Genomic DNA, 16,060 nt, shown 5'->3' with positions numbered 1-16,060 from the left:
CTAGATATAAAAATGATATGAGGTACAAAATAAATAAATAAACAAACATATATGAATAAACTACAAATGGGAAAATCATATTCACTGATTTCAATACATTTGTATAATCACTCAGAATATTAGTTTGCAGTTTGGAAGTGCCTGGGAGGAATTATCTGAAACTGTATGATCTCACAACAACAAAAAGGGCTGCAACACTCCATAAATGCAGAACCACAGAGGCTGCAAATTCCTTCGACTAAAACAACACATACTGGGAACCCAATACCAAACATTATAGTGGATTTGAAAGAAATCATTAGAATCTTAAATGCAGTCCACAAGCAACTGCAGAATTATGTCTCCTGTTCACAAATAAAGGCAAAAACATATATATAAAGTCATAACACAGCAAAGGATGAACACATTTCAGTGGTACATCTCTTAAAAGCAGTTCCTGAAAGTTAAAAACACACCATAGTTATATTTGGATGAATGACAGTTAGCTAAGCATCACTTTACTTATTCTTTAAAGTATATACAGTACAGGGAGGAAAAAAATTGGCATATACATGCTCTGAATACATGCAATTTTTCTCAAAACTTGAAATGAGACACAGGAAGACAGAGGGCAAATGCAGGAAGTGCATGAGGTGGAGTGAAGCATGCAACCATCCTCAAGTGCCATGACAGTTTAGCAAAAAGTACCTTATTAACTGTTAACACCTAGAGAGAAATTACACGATTCATGCGTTCTTAGCAGACAACAGGATCAAGCAGCAAACACACACACACACACACACACACACACACACACACACACACACACACACACAGCAAAGCATTCAGTGATTAAAATGCCTTGTTGATTTCCTCAGTTTCCTTTCTAGTTTTGCATTAAAGAGGTAGACAACTACCAGCACTACACTGAAGAGTGGCGCACAAGCACATTTGTTTGTTGCTACAACACTCAGGCCATTACAAAGCTAACTTATTTAAAATATATGTGCATATCCAAACATCTCATATTTCTACCCCACATTTTGTTTTCCTGGCACCTGAACATCTTACAGGTTGTAGGATCTTACTAAGTTTAAAACTAGGGAGAGCACTGAGAAGCTCACTGACATCACCCAATATTCGTGGGAACTTGCAAGACTAAAAGTCACGATTTTTGGCACTTTGATCAAAAAAGTTTGCCTGTCCTTATTCTAGTTGATACTGCTGAATTTTCCTGTCTTACAGGAATATGTACACTGCTGCAGTTCTTTTTTCTTTCCTTTTAACGCATTTTTATCACCATATTTTTTCTTACATGGGTAAACATACATTGATATAAAAGAAAACAAATCATCATGACATTCCCTTGTCATTTTCATTAGCATACAGAAATGTTTTCTTTTTAACAATTTTCATTCAATCCAACATTACATAATTTGCTTTATTCCTGCCTTCCCTTAAACCTCACTCGTCCTGAACATTATTCTGCATATATTGTTCCCACAATTTCTATTTATTTCTATGTAATTTGTTCCTTCCCTTTTCTAAAGATCCCGCCTCCAATTCCTTTATCTCCTTTACAATATTTAATATTTCAATTACAGCTGACTTAGAATTTGATTACCATTTTGGCAGTTAATGGCATTAAACTTAATCAGGCCTTACTCTGTCTAGGTAGCTCAGATCCTGTATCCAAGCTCAAAATAATTATTTTCTTAGTTACAACCATTTGTTACCACATTTCTAACAAAGCACTCTGCATAGATTTTTTTCAAATTTGCCAAATTTTAACATTCCCAAAAAACACCCCCCCCCCCCCAAATACCTCTCTCTTTCACATCACATCTCCAGCATTTGGTAACTACATGAGGAAAAATGTTATAAAATTTACTTAGAATATAAAAATGCCTATGCAAACAAGTTCATGCAGAAAATGCCTATGGAAACAATTCCATGCAAAAATTCTAAACCTTTTTACTTTTTTGCATACTTGGGAACCATCTAAATATCCTCCTATTGTTCCCATGTACATTGCCTTTACATTCTCTTTTCACAATCTTTTTTTTTCCAAACATCTTCATTATATTTTCACATATGACATAGGCAATCTTACATTTATATAAATGAAAAACATACAAAATGATACCACTTTAGTTGCAAACAGTTTACATCACAAACACCATTGAAACAACTGTAGTTGCAAACATCACTTATAAACCATCCAGTCATTGTCAGTTAAGCATTATACGGCTCATTCAAATCCTGCCTCTTAAACCTCATCCTGATCTGCATATATTGTTCCCACAATTCACATTTTTCCTATGTAGTTTGCTTCTTCCCTTTTCTAAAGATCTCAATTCATGTTGTTTTATCTCTGTTACTACTTCTAGTAAAGTTGATCTAGACTTTGATTTCCATTTTCTAGTAATTGTCTTTTTGGCAGCCACCATAATTAGACTCAACAAGGCTTTACTATGTTAAGGCAATTCCGATTCTGTAGCATAACTCAAAAAAATAATTTCCCCAGTCAGTCCAGTCTGCTCACCTATCATCTCTGACAGAGTGGTCTGCAGGGAATCCCTAAAGTTTGCCAGCTCACTACTCCCCCCAAAAATAAGTTCCTAGCTACCTCTTTCTTGCCCGTCACACCTTCAACATTTGCTATCCACCTGAGGAAAAATTCTTTGGAGTCTACTTGAGGTATAAAAATAGCTATGTAAACACTTCTTGGCAAAGATCCTAAATCTTCCACTCTCTCTTCACAATCCTTTCTAAGCTCCTCTGACTGATTCTTAAAATTATGCAATATTTTATGTGCTTTATTAATTATTCCTTTTTTAATGGCAGCTTCTGCTCTAGATTGCATTAAAAACTCTACCAGTGCTGGTCTTTCATTTAGGAGCCCCCGAGTTCTTTCTCTTTGCCTATACTCTGATATCAATCACTGATAGGGAAGGCAATCACTAACCTGCAGTTCAAATAAATTCTTGGCCTATTCCCATTCTATTACCTTTCCCTTTCTAGTTATTTGCTCCCAACACCTTGGATCCTTTGCCAGTATTCTCCAATAAATTCCAGCCTCTTCTTGCCTATTATCTGTATCCCTGACCACAGCCATCCCTATCAGCAAAAACTCTATTCTCCATTCTCGTGCTGGTTTGGTTCTTAGAATACTTCCTCCTATTTTATGAATATAATACTCTGCATGACTTTGGTTGTTCTCCTTAACAGTCTGTATCTAAAATCCCAATCTTTCCTTATTTCTTGAGCTTCCTCCCTGTGTCAGCATCATTCCTTTCCACTTTGAATTATAGTTTTCTGCTTGTATTATGTATAACAGCCTTAACTGTGTTGCTCTAAAATACCTCCTCGTATTAGGTAGTCCTAGCTCGCCTTGTTCAGCTCATCTCACTTGACCCTTGCTGTCTTCCCTCCCCAGATAAAATCCTTCACTTCTTCTTCTTTAACTGCTATCCACAATTTCTCCTCTGGTTGATAAAAGTATACCTGACCTGGGTATAAGACTAAAGAGACTAAAAACATATTAATGGCTTGTATCTTAGTATCCATATTCATATAACAAAACTTCTAGTTTCTCAATTTTTGTATTATCTTCTGTTTAGTATCTTTCCATATATCCTTAGCTGCCACCACAGAGAAATTTCTAATCCATACTTCTAAATACTTTATTTTATCATATCTCCATAAATATGGATAGTGTTGGACCAAGTTGTGTGTGGGTACATAATTTACCGCTATTGCCTTTGTTTTAGCTTCAATAATTTTGCATCCAAGAAGATCTGAAACTGTCTTAAAATGTTCCACAACACTGTAATATCCCTTTCTGGTTTGATTATGTATAAAATAATATAATCTGCAAATATAGACTACCATACCAATTATATCCTTGAATTTCTGAGTCCCTTAATTTCTTTGCCAATGGTTCTAAATATAAGGCAAAGAACAAAGGGGAAAGTGGACAACCCTGCCTGGATCCTCTACTCAAGCAGAAATTATCAGAGAGGATCCCACTCACTTTAATTAGAGCCTCCAATCCCTCAAATATTCTTCTAATCAACCTTATAACTGCAACAGGGAAAGCAAATGCTTCAAATGCCCTGGTCATGAACTCCCAGTCTGTTCTGTGAAATGCTTTCTTTGCATCAAGACCCCCCAATAAAAGTGGTACTTTCTTACATTCTGCTAACCTTTGGATCACCAGTGTTCTATTAATATTGTCAAATGTTTGCCTCCACAAAACCACACTGATCCATATCTATCAATTTTGGTATCACTTTGCCATTCATTTAGTCATTATAGACAAACACTTTACAATCATGGTTTAGTATTGAAATGAGCCTGTATGAAAATGGATCCAATAGATCTTTACCCTCTTTATGTATTACTGCTACCACCACTTTCTTCCAAGATGCTGGTACTTCTCCTCCTCTTAAAATACTGTTAAATAAAACCTTCCAGATCTTTATCAGTTTTTTTCCCTCCTTTCTTCCAAACTTCCACAGGAATACTATCTATTCATTGTGACTTTCCTGTAGATTGGTTATACATAGCCATTTTATTTCATTCCTTAGTAATTGAGCCTCATCTATCTCTAACGTTGGCGTATTCAATTCTTCCATAAATATTTCCATTTGTACCTTTTCTTGATTACCATATTTCTCTGCTTTATACAATTTTTCATAGAATTTCCAATATATCTCTAATATTTCTACAGGATCTCTTTTTATCTTCCTTGTTATAGGCTCCCTAAGCTTGGTGACTGCCCTTTCCACTTTCTGTTGCCTGAGTTGTCGGGCTAGAAGTTTTTGGGCTCTAGAATTATTATCAAGACAGTTGCTTAACAGCAATCTTTCTAAACTCATGCATGTTATCAAGGATCCCTTATTTTCTGTTTAGCATTCTGCAGTTGCTCCTTTTCTTGTTCTGAGAGATTTCCCTTAATTTGCAATACTTTAACATTTGTCAATCCTTCTAAATAATTCATAGGTAGGTACTAGGCTATTGGCCCAAGGGCCTGCATAAGCCTAGCCAGCAAGGTTCCCTGGCTTACACCACCCAAGAAAGTTATTTTCCTGTGCCACTGTTGAGCAGAGACACAGAAGTGATCACTAGGGTGTATTTCCTATTTCCCATCCATTCATCAAGATTTTTCTTGAAGAATGCTAATGAAGAACTTTGCTTGACATAGATGGGCAGCCTGTTCCTGAGTATGGGAAGCCTCTGGGACAGGAATCTATCCCTCCAGCATGTCCTGTTTATTGTGGTGACAAGGTTTAGGTCACTAGAGTGTGTAGCTTGGAGGGATTGGGATTTCTTTAGGTGTAGCATGTCCAACAGATCTGGGTTTGACATTGCTTTATATGTTAGGCAGAGATCACCTCGGAGTAAGCAATATCCTACGGAGTAAAGCTGGAGTTTTTTGAGATGGTCATTGTAGGGCATTTGTTTGAGGCCAGTAATTCTCTTTGTGAGGTACTTCTGTGGCCTTTCCAGCTGCTGCAGATGTCTTGTGAGTTACATTCCAAAAGGGGCGTTGTACTCTACAATGGGTCTAATGAGTGTTGAGTAGAGGGGAACAAGGACCTCTTTTTTCCTGGATGAGAACCCTTTTATGATGAGGTGTGCCACATAGAAGGACTTCCTGACTACTGTGGCAATATGACTATCAAAGGAGAGACTACTGTCCACCTGGGTCCCAAGGTCTCTTATCACGCATTCGGTGTTAAGTAGATTGCTGCCTATGTGGTAGTTCACGGGTACAGAGTTTTTACCAAAGGGAATGACACTGCACTTTTTGGCATTGAGCTTGAGGCCACTGTGAACTTCGTTAGCCAGAGGCCTTCTGTGTTAGCCTGTACTTCAGAGAAGTAGATACCAAACAGGAGGGGTCCCAGGACGGAACCCTGTGGTACTCCACTTTACACTAGTGTGGGTTCTGTCAGTGAGCCAGTTGGCAACCCATCTTGTGACGTAGGGATTTATACCTAGTTTAGTGAGTTTAGCTATAATTCCAGATTCCAATAATTCTTGTTACTGTTTAACCATATCTCCCCTTCTTTTATTTCTGACCTAGCTTTAAATTCCACTTTAATTTTATCCCAGTCTTAGCTCCTGAATTAATTCCATAACCCATTCCTTAAATTCCTCTTTTCAACTGACAGGTGGGAAAGTGTCAGTGTTTCATTTTCATTTCATTACCTTGCATTTTTATTTTAGTAATTATTGGTGCATGATCAACTAAATGCACATGTTCCTGTGAGATATAAAAATCTATCTAGCCTAGCCCAGTTTTTGTATCTCGGTGAGTAATATGCAAATTTACTCCGATCTCCTAGTACTGAATTCACATCTTTCATGCCATTTTCATAAATTTCTTCAAAATCTACCTTCCCTTGTTATATTTTCACTTTTACGCCCCTTAGACGCATATTCACTGATGCAAACCAAATTCCAGTCTCCACCTATGAGTAATATTCCTTACTGAAAGCTGATTATTTCTCCCAGAGTTTTCTTAAGCTCCATTATAGCAGTTTTAGGGGGGATGCAAATGCATGCCAGTGTAATCCTCCTCCCTAGCCAGTAGCCCCTTCGTACTGTGTATCTTCCATTATTATCTTTTTTTCCCCCTCTTCTATCACTATTGGAGCTCTTTTTGCAAACTCATTACATCTTGAGTGATGCCTCCAGGTGTATCTGCTGTTACCTCCTACTGCTCCTCTAGGCATTACATATTACTTGTTCATACTTGCATTAATAATTCCAAAACCATGCTACACACAAGGTATCAGAATATTTTCTCTTGAAGGATACATGATGGCAAACACAATTGCATTGATATCTGACCTCTGTATTTGTTAGAATTGTAAGGTCACAACTTTATTTTTAAAGGCTCAGGCCACACCCAATAGGAGTTAAAGGTACACAGTCAAGAGAGTTTTACTGGCGGGAATGAGTTAACATAAGTATTCCTCTTTTGCTTTGCACCATATATCCCACTGAATAATCACCCTGAAAAACATTTCTTTATAAAATTCATATGTTCAGTTCTTTCCAGATGTCTCCTGTAGCACAGCTACTTGCATTCTACATTTTTAATATCGTTCACTATTCTTTGTTTTTTATATTTATCTGTAAGACCATTCAGATTGAAAGACAATACAGAAAGCATCATTTTCTTATATAGTTATTATTACCACCTTTTATATATAACTGCTGTTTTGTTAAATGTCTATTTCCAACTTTTATGTTACATGTATATACTGTTCGGCAGGTTGGTCTTTTATACAGCTGTGTCATCTCATATCCATTTGCTCCTATATCACATTTTACATAACCTTTTGTTTTTTTGAAAGCCCTCCAACAGAACAACACCCAGAAAACCATCCTAAAACCTATGAACTTAACAATAACACACAAAACTATGTACATCTTCAAATACTGAAGTTTTTGCTTCCTAATAAGAACATAAGTTCTAAGTTGACAGCTACACAGACAGGCTAACGTTAACCAAAAAGAAATGTTAAGTCATGCTAAGACGCATGATACAGCCTGTGCTATTAGCAAGTGCTATTTGATTTTGTATATCTTCATATCTCTCCCAGCTGAAAATACACTTGAATGCTTTCAGTAAACACTTTCTCTACGCTATTTCTCTTTATCAAATTGTCTTCTAGTGACATGCAAACCAGACACAAACTGCTAAGGGCATGCCTTACAATATTCAATATTCTTTTTCACTTACATGCTTTGTAACAAACTTGTTATTGGATAATGCCTAGGGTTTTACCCAGTCATTTCCCTATGAAAGCATGAGAAAAAGCACACATTTTTTTGGTCATACTCTCTTAACCAGACCCTTCCACTCAGCCCCAAGCTCCTCTCCTCATTTTTTTTCATTGCAGTGCCTACATTTCTCAAAACTGAACAAAGAAAAAGAGAAACGAAGGGTGAACAAGGAAAAAAAAAGCACCTGTTTATATCAGTATCCCCACTGCATTAAAAAAACAGAGAACTATACTTCAAGTCTAACTGGTTTTGTACTATCTTTAAAGCTGTCAACACCTGGGAATAGCCTGATTGTTTTCAGGAAACATTATGTCCTAGTCAATTTCTCTGTTCTTTTTTCTTCTTTTCCCTCAGCCAATCCCCTTCCACTAGACTGTCTCCAGTTTCTCTTTATCAAATTGTCTCTATGGAGGCATGAAGACTAAATGCTACTTAGTATACATATTTGCAAGTGCTAGGAAAAAAAACTTAAAACATTCAATATTCTTTTTCATTTACTTGCTCTCTGTCTTAAAACAAAGGTCCTTAATCAGTCATTTCCCCATGCAAGAATTAAAAAAGCACATTAATTTGAACTCTGTCATGCCCCCTTAACCAGGTTCTCTTTTTCCTTTTTTTATCATTACATTGCCTATGTTTCTCAAAACTGCACAAGAAGAAAGAGAGAAGAGGGGAGAAAAATAAAAACAACACCTGTTTACAATCCCCATTACACTCCAAAATAGCATGCAAAGAAAACTATGCAACACAGATACAAAACTATTAAGAAAAGAAAGTGTTTTCTTTACATACAGTTAGCATTCTTCCCTCTCTTTCCCTCCCCAAAACATTTTTTCCAAACATTAGTGACACAACGTAAGGCACATACTTTAGAGTCCCTCACTCAGCAAACACGTTTTGAAGAAGTCCAATATTTCCAGATTTTCTTCTGGTGTCGTATTTCACAAATATAATTATTGCACTGTAATCCCACATTCAGTTACTGATTTTATTACTGTTCTTCTCCATCACCCAAATCCTGTCCCTGCTTCATTTCCAATGTACTCTCGATTCTTCTAGTCAAGTCTCATGCTCCCTTCCTTCTCTCCAACATTTTGTGTTGAAATACTGGAAAAGGTTTTGCAGGTGGTGTCTCTCTGTGGTCTTTATTACCAGAGAAATCTCCTTCTGTTTTATAGCTCAGTTTTTATTGGACAAACTTTTGCATTTCCTCCTTAGCATGCACTTCATCAAAAAATGATTTTGTCCCTCCAGGGAAGAATACCTTGAAGACAGCTGGATACAGCAGTTTGAATCTCACCTATGTCTTTAAATTCTATGAATAGAGGGATGAATTTACTTCTCTTTTTCCTGGTGTACAATGAGTAATCATTCTCCACAAACACTCTCCTGTCACTTACTTTTAGTATTTTGTCCTTCTGCCACAGTTTTGACAAAATTAACTCTTTCTGCTGGTAGGATTGCACCCTTACTATTAAAGGTCTAGGCTGCTTTCTTATAACAAGATTTGGAGCATACACACCATGTGCCCATTCAACTAATAAGTCCTGCTGTAGAATACCAGTCCAGTTGCTTACTTGTGCTTTCATAAATTTAATGCAGTCTGTTCCTTCCAGCTTCTCTGATACAGCTGAAAATCTCAAGTTTTCCCTACATGCTCTGTCCTCTAATTGTATTTTTTTGAAACATCCCTTCCTGAGCAGTCTCAAATTAAGCCAGCCTTTTCTTCATTCAACCTCTGATTTTTGCAGCTTTATCATCCCATCTGAATATCTGTTTAAAGCTTCTTCGATTTGTTCCAGCCTTTTGTTGTTTGTGTTAATATACTCTATCAATCTTTTGTTTATTTTAACCAGGTCTGTATGTAGTTGTGTCATATCATCCTGTAGGTTACTGGAAGTCATGTTTGAAGGTTGCATTACATTTTTTGCTGAACTGCTGCAGAACTCTCTCTAGTCACTGCTTCTACCTCACTTTTTTTAGCTGATTTTGTCTTCTAGATTTCTTTATTCTTGGCAACTAGGCAGTGTACTTACTAGCCAGTTACTAAAATTCACCCATAAATGCAAGTCTACTGGCTTTCTCTGCTGAGTTTCTGTTTTCACACTGGGAGAGGTAGAAACAACCTGTTACTCATTGTGCAGTATTCTTGGAACTCATTTTCACAATCTTTTCTAACCTTTTATGATTGATTCTTATTAATTATTATGTAGTTTTGATATACCCTACTGATTATCTCATTTTTAACGGCCGCTTCTGTCCTTGACTCAATTAAAACTTTGTCAGTGCTGCTGGTCTTTCACTTAGCATTCCTTTATCCCTTTCTCTTTGTCTGAATGACTGGGTAGGTGGGGGAGGGGTGTTATGTATCTGGCTACGTGGTACATGTGCCAGTAGAAGGAATGGACTTTTTTTGTTTTGTTTTTGTGCTCTTGTGAAGGGTGAGGTGTACAGAAAAGGAAAAATACTCTTATCAGTAGCGCAGCTAGGGTGGGGGTGAGATGGGCAACTGCTCCAGGAGAAAAGTGTTGGGGGGTATAATCAGCTGATCTGGATCTCTCTTTAATGCAATATTGGCGTTTAAAAGCCAGTATTGCATCTGATGTGAAACCTGCCAGCTGTACAGCTCTGTGTATGGTCTACACTGAAGCAACTGTTTGCTACAGCTCAAAAGCAAAAAACTTTTTATTAAACTAAAACTTGAGCATGTCATATGGGGTCTGTGAAGGTACTGCATAAACTATAGCAACAAGCAATTTTCTATAGTTTGAAAGAAGAAATTATTTTTTAAATGAGTAAGTAGGGTCTTGGGCAGGGGACAGAAACAGGACCTGAATGGCTGTGACATGTGGGGGTGTGTCCCATGCATCTGGCCACCTGGTAGCTGTGCCAGCAGAAGGAACAAATATTTTCATTTTTTTTTTGCTTGACCTTGTGAAGGGTGAGGTATACAGAGAAGTAAAAATATTAAGTATGTATTGCATTTCTAATATGTTTTCATTACAAGACAGATTCCTGAATGTTTTTCAGCACATATCTGATTTACTTCTCACCAAACACGCAAGCGTGGCAAAAGAGTAGAACATTCTTTTATGGAATTTCGAACGTATGTCTAATATGAAAAGTCATAAACACAGAATCAGGAGATGCTGCAGTGTTAATGTTTAATTGGCCAATGGTTGTTCTAAGATGTTTACAATAATGTTGCTTTCAATCAGAAATGGTATAAAGAATGCATGATTCTACATTCGGGGAGACAAGACCATGATTTCCTAGTCTCCCACATACGTGCCTTTTTTTGTAATAAATGAGACTGTTGTTCTCTGCTGAACTGTGTCATGTGAAAGTTATTTGGTACCTTAATAGTTCAGTGCCATATACTCAGGTTTCCAGGCCTTTTGTGTGTTGCTGCATTAGAAATTGCCTCTGGGCTCATTGAGATTGGTTTTCTGTCAGGCAAGTTTCTGGTGTACCAATACATAATTTCTTTCTTTCTTTGCAATCAGCAAAGTTTAAAGACTTTACATGTAAGCTTTATTAATAATGTTTTCATTAGATTTAATTGTATGTGAGCAGGTAAATTGTATGCGCCTGGAAAATTATACGTTATTTACTCACCATAACTAGACATCTGTGTTGTCCTCTTTAATTCTTCCTCACTTATGGGCTACAGATCTGATCATCAGATCCGACTAAGCCGCATACTTCAGACTTCGGATCTAACTCTTGAGCTCCTCCCTCTCTACCCATAATACCCTGCATTATCCCTATTGCCTCAGATTGAGTATGCGCCTCTATTTCCCAATAATAGATGCAAAACAGATATAGCCAGATAGAAAAGACAGGGTTCAAACCTGGAACTGTAGGTTCCAAACACAGTCCAATAAGTCTTTCCAGAAGAAAACGGATGGGGGATGGATGGGAGAGGAGTTGAGAAAAAATGAAAATGGACAACACAAATGCCTAGTTATGGTGATTACATAACATATAAATCTGATGTTGTCCTTTTCATTCTTCCTCACTTATAGAATGGATTCCCCAGCTATGTAGATCTTGTGTGGCCCTCATGAAAGGATATTCTAGAGTACTGCTGAATCAAAAGAGGTTCTGTTTCTAGATATGATGTCCAATTTGTAATGTGAAACAAAGGTATGAGTTTTGGACAATGTTGCTGCTGCACAAATGTCATCAATAGATGTTCATGAGTAAAAGGCAGATGAAGAAACCATGGATCTACTTGAGTGAGCTCTGGGAAGTTTTGGCAATGTCATACCCTTCGGAGAGCAAATCCATAAGATACACTATGTAATCCATTTAGCAAGGGTAACTTTAGAAACTGACTGGCCTAGGCAATTTGCAGAGAAATATACAAAAAGCTGGTCTGACTTTCTACACTGTTTTGCCCTGTGAAGGTAAAAACGCAGTTCTCTGTGTACATCAAGGAGGTGTAGGATGTACTCTACTTTATTGGCAACATTTGGAAAATAACTGGAAAGTGAATGGATTGGCTGATGTTATCTTAGGTAAAAAAAGAAGGGTAAGTCCACAAAGAAACCCTATCTTTGTGAAAAACAATGTAAGGACTGTTTGATGAAAGAATCTGGAGTTTAGAAATTCTTTTTGATGAAGTTATAGCCACCCAGAAAACTGTCTTCCATGACAGAAATTTTATATCAGATTTGTCTAACAGTTCAAAGGGTTTTTGTGTTAAAACTTCAAGTACTGCAGTAAGATCCCAGGGCAGTCAGGGATCTTTGAAAAGAAGCCTCAGAAGAAAAATGCCTTTCATAAAAGCTTTCCAGAATGTAGAAGAAACCAAGGAAAAAGATTTATTCCCTGTATGGAAATTTAAAGTTGCTGCCAAATGAAGTTTAATTGTAGAGTAACTAGCCCCATCTTTGAAAAGATTTGTCAAAAAATGAAGAATAGCTGAAATTGGTGTGGAAAAAGGATCAATCAACTTTTCTGATGTCCAGATGGAGAATGTTTTCCATTTACGTATATAAACTTTTTTGGTAAAATCTTTGTGAGAAGCCAAAATGTCATAAACTGGGGGAAGACAGCCTGGACTGTGTAACTATTACTGTAAGTGGATAAACCAAGCAATCAGCTTGAGGACCTGAATGCTGGGCTGTTAAATCCCCAACGGGTGAGAGAGGAGATCCTGAGTAGGCTCCAGTATCCATGGAAGATAACAAAGATGAGACTATGAAAAGGGGAACCATACTTGCCGAGGCCAGAAAAAGGCAATGAGGATTACTGAGCTCTGCAGTCTGCTTGCTTTCTGCAAAACTCTTGGTATTAGTAGAAGAGGAGGATAAGCATAAAGGAGACCCAAGGGCCAAGAGGGAAGAAGAGACTTGGTGACTACCCTGTGGAGGGATCACAGCGAAGTACTTGCTGCACTGGTTGCTGAGAGGAGTGGAAAATAGGTCGCAGCAAGGTTGGCCCCAATGCCTGAAGATCATATTCACTACTGATTGATTGAAAGACCACTTGTGAGACATCAGACTGGATCTGTTTAGTTTGTCTGCAACCACTCTGGTTTTCCCCCAGACGTGCATCACAATTAAAAAAAACAGTCTGATGAGATTGCCCATTCCCAAACCCTCATGGCCTCTCTGCAAAGAGGGTAAGATCAGATTCCCCCTTGCTTGTTAATATACCAGACTACAGATATGTTGTTGGTCTGAATTGCAATAGCCCCCAGGGAAAGAGTTTGAAATGTCTGCAATGCTAAAAGGAGTTGTCTCATTTCTAGGACACTGATATGCAATTTTGTCTCTTGGGGGTACCACATGCCTTGGACAGTTCTTCTCAAGAAATGCCCCCCAGCCCAGATGAAAAGCATCCATGATTTTGATTTGGTAAGATTTATTGTAATGCCCAAGTGTCGCAAATCTGGAGCAAATAGTCCCTGACATGTTGAAGTTGATGCTTGGATGGGGCAGTTAAGAGATAGTGATCTAGATATGGAAACACCTGGAATCTCTTTGGTCTCAAGTGAACTACGACTACTGCCATGCATTTGGTAAACACCCTGGGGGCTGTGGTGAGTCCAAAGAGCAGAGCCCTGAATTGGTAAAGACCAGATCCCAGTCAAAAGTGGAGGTGTCTTCTGGATCATCTGTCGATTTTGCTATGAAAGTATGTGCACTAAAGATCTGCAAAGCACATCCAGTTATCCTTGTGGAGAAAAGGCAGGATGGACTGAACCACATCCATTCTAACCTTCGCTTTCTTTCATACTGGTTCAATTCGCTTAGATCCAAAATAGGTCTGAGGTCCCTGGTTCTCTTTAACACTACAAAGAAGCGTGAATTAGTTCTGAAACCTACCTGGTCAGGTGGGATCTTCTGGATGACACTTTTTTTCCAGTAGCTTTGTATTTCTTGTGCTGCAGCCTTCCTCTGACTGGGTGGAATATCAGGAAGAATGGAAAATGGCATGTAATAACCTCTGGATATTATTTTTAGCACTCATTAATCTCTTGTGACATTTGTCTAGGTGCAAAGAGAACGGACTCAAAACTGCCTCCTGAGTCGGGCAGTCAGGCAGCACTTCAGGAGCGCTAATAGGGCCTGTCTGAAAAAGAACCTCTAAAGCCCTGGATCTGCAGGCCTCCTCTGCCTTTAGGGCAATGTCTACCATTAAAATTTTACCCTTTGCCTCTGGAGGAGTTGTACCTACTCGAGTCCTGAAAAGATCCCTGAGATTTACAGAAACACATTTTCTTACCACCTCTATGGTTCTCAGAGAAGGTCCATTCAGGCATAGAAAACCTGATCCCCACAGTAGACAGGGTCTTTCTTTCTTCTTTGCTGCAGGTAAGCACATCTTTTCCTGACATGGCTTAGTGGTAACTCTGACATGGCTTTGTGGTAAATCACTTTGTCGATGGTGTGCAGGGTCCTGGGGGTGAGCCTTCCAGAGGATGTTTAGGGGTTGGGATGGTGGCCTAATGGTTAAGGTGTTTGCCTTACAAGCACAAGGTGCAGGGTTTGAGTCTCACAAGGGATAATTGGCTAGGCTTAAAATGGCTCGCAAAGGCAGTTAGCTTAGTACTAATCTATGAACTATGAAGGACCAAACAAGGAAGTGCCATCAAATGAGACATTAACAAAGGATGTCTTAAAGGGTTATGCAAAGTCACATAGCTGCATCCAGGCTTGTTCTCATTATGGCGATGCCTGAACTGGCAACTCGTGAGGTCCCTTCAGCTGTGTGAGAGATTAACCTCATTGTGTTTGAAATAGAAAAATGACTGGCCAGTTGAGAGGAAGTCCTTTTGAAATTCTCAGCAGACAAGGACTCTGATAGAGTATTTGATAGTTCTTTAGTCAAATCTCTGTGAAGCCTAGTAAAATGTGCCAGATAATTAAGCAACCTCAGAGCGAGAGTAGTTGAGGCGAACACCTGCTTTCTAAATCTGTTCAATGCGCTGGATTCCCTGTTAGGCAGATAGACAAAACAGCTCTGTTCTGCTAGTTCTTTCTTAGTGGCTGCCACGACCACCACCCACCACCATAACTGGGACTTCTTTGCTCCAGTGGGTCAGTCTGTAGGTGGAGCCAAAAACTTGTCAGGCCACTTGGGGACGGGCTCGACAGCATCCATATCCTTACATGCTAAGCAGGGAAACCAGATCAATAAGCTCATCTGCCTGCGGGGTTACAAAGACATAGACAGGCCAGAACAAGCCTCCAAGAACACTGATTCTTCAGGAGAAGGGGTTTGGGATGACCAACCATCTTTTTGCTTCAGGATCTCTAGAATATCTCCAAAGGAGATGTGAAGATAGGTGAAGCCTGCCAGCCTAGCCAGATAACATTTTGGAGATAATTCTGTCATCTATAAATATTAATGTAAACCACAGGCTTGTTGTCTTAAATGGTAAAAATAGTGTTACATGTGGAAATGGGAAAAAAATGTAACAACAGTGCAGTCTACTGACCAAGTAAAGCAGGTTGTGACACTTTGATGTTAAAACTCGGAGTCAGTAAGTCTAGAGTGAGGCATCCTGCCTACTGTTTTATGGCCGGAGTTAATGGCCAGAATTTGCATGCATAAATGTCCTTTATTGAGCTGGTTTCTGCCCAGAGGTGATGAATGTAAATGTAGTTTCTGTTAGCCTGGGAACCCAGGGAAGTGTGAAGAATGATGTAATGTGAACCAGGAATGTGATTTTAAAAACAGAGAGCATTAAGCATTTTTGTCTTGACCATCCAACTCATCAGCACTGTCTTGATCTATATGCAAGTTTATCTTAGACTTG

At 38.5% G+C, this 16,060-nt stretch overlaps 1 protein-coding gene across 2 annotated transcripts in view; it reads right to left on the bottom strand.

The window, feature by feature from the left end:
• Positions 1 to 16,060, bottom strand: part of VAC14 (VAC14 component of PIKFYVE complex) — a 3,391,123-nt gene that overhangs the window by 763,772 nt on the left and 2,611,291 nt on the right. The gene's annotated exons all lie outside the window — the stretch shown is intronic.

The sequence above is a fragment of the Protopterus annectens genome, chromosome 8.part0, assembly GCF_019279795.1.
Source record: "Protopterus annectens isolate FY-2018-M chromosome 8.part0, PAN1.0, whole genome shotgun sequence".
In the NCBI taxonomy this organism is placed as follows: Eukaryota; Metazoa; Chordata; order Ceratodontiformes; family Protopteridae; genus Protopterus; species Protopterus annectens.
This window is presented reverse-complemented; position numbering and strand designations above follow the sequence as displayed.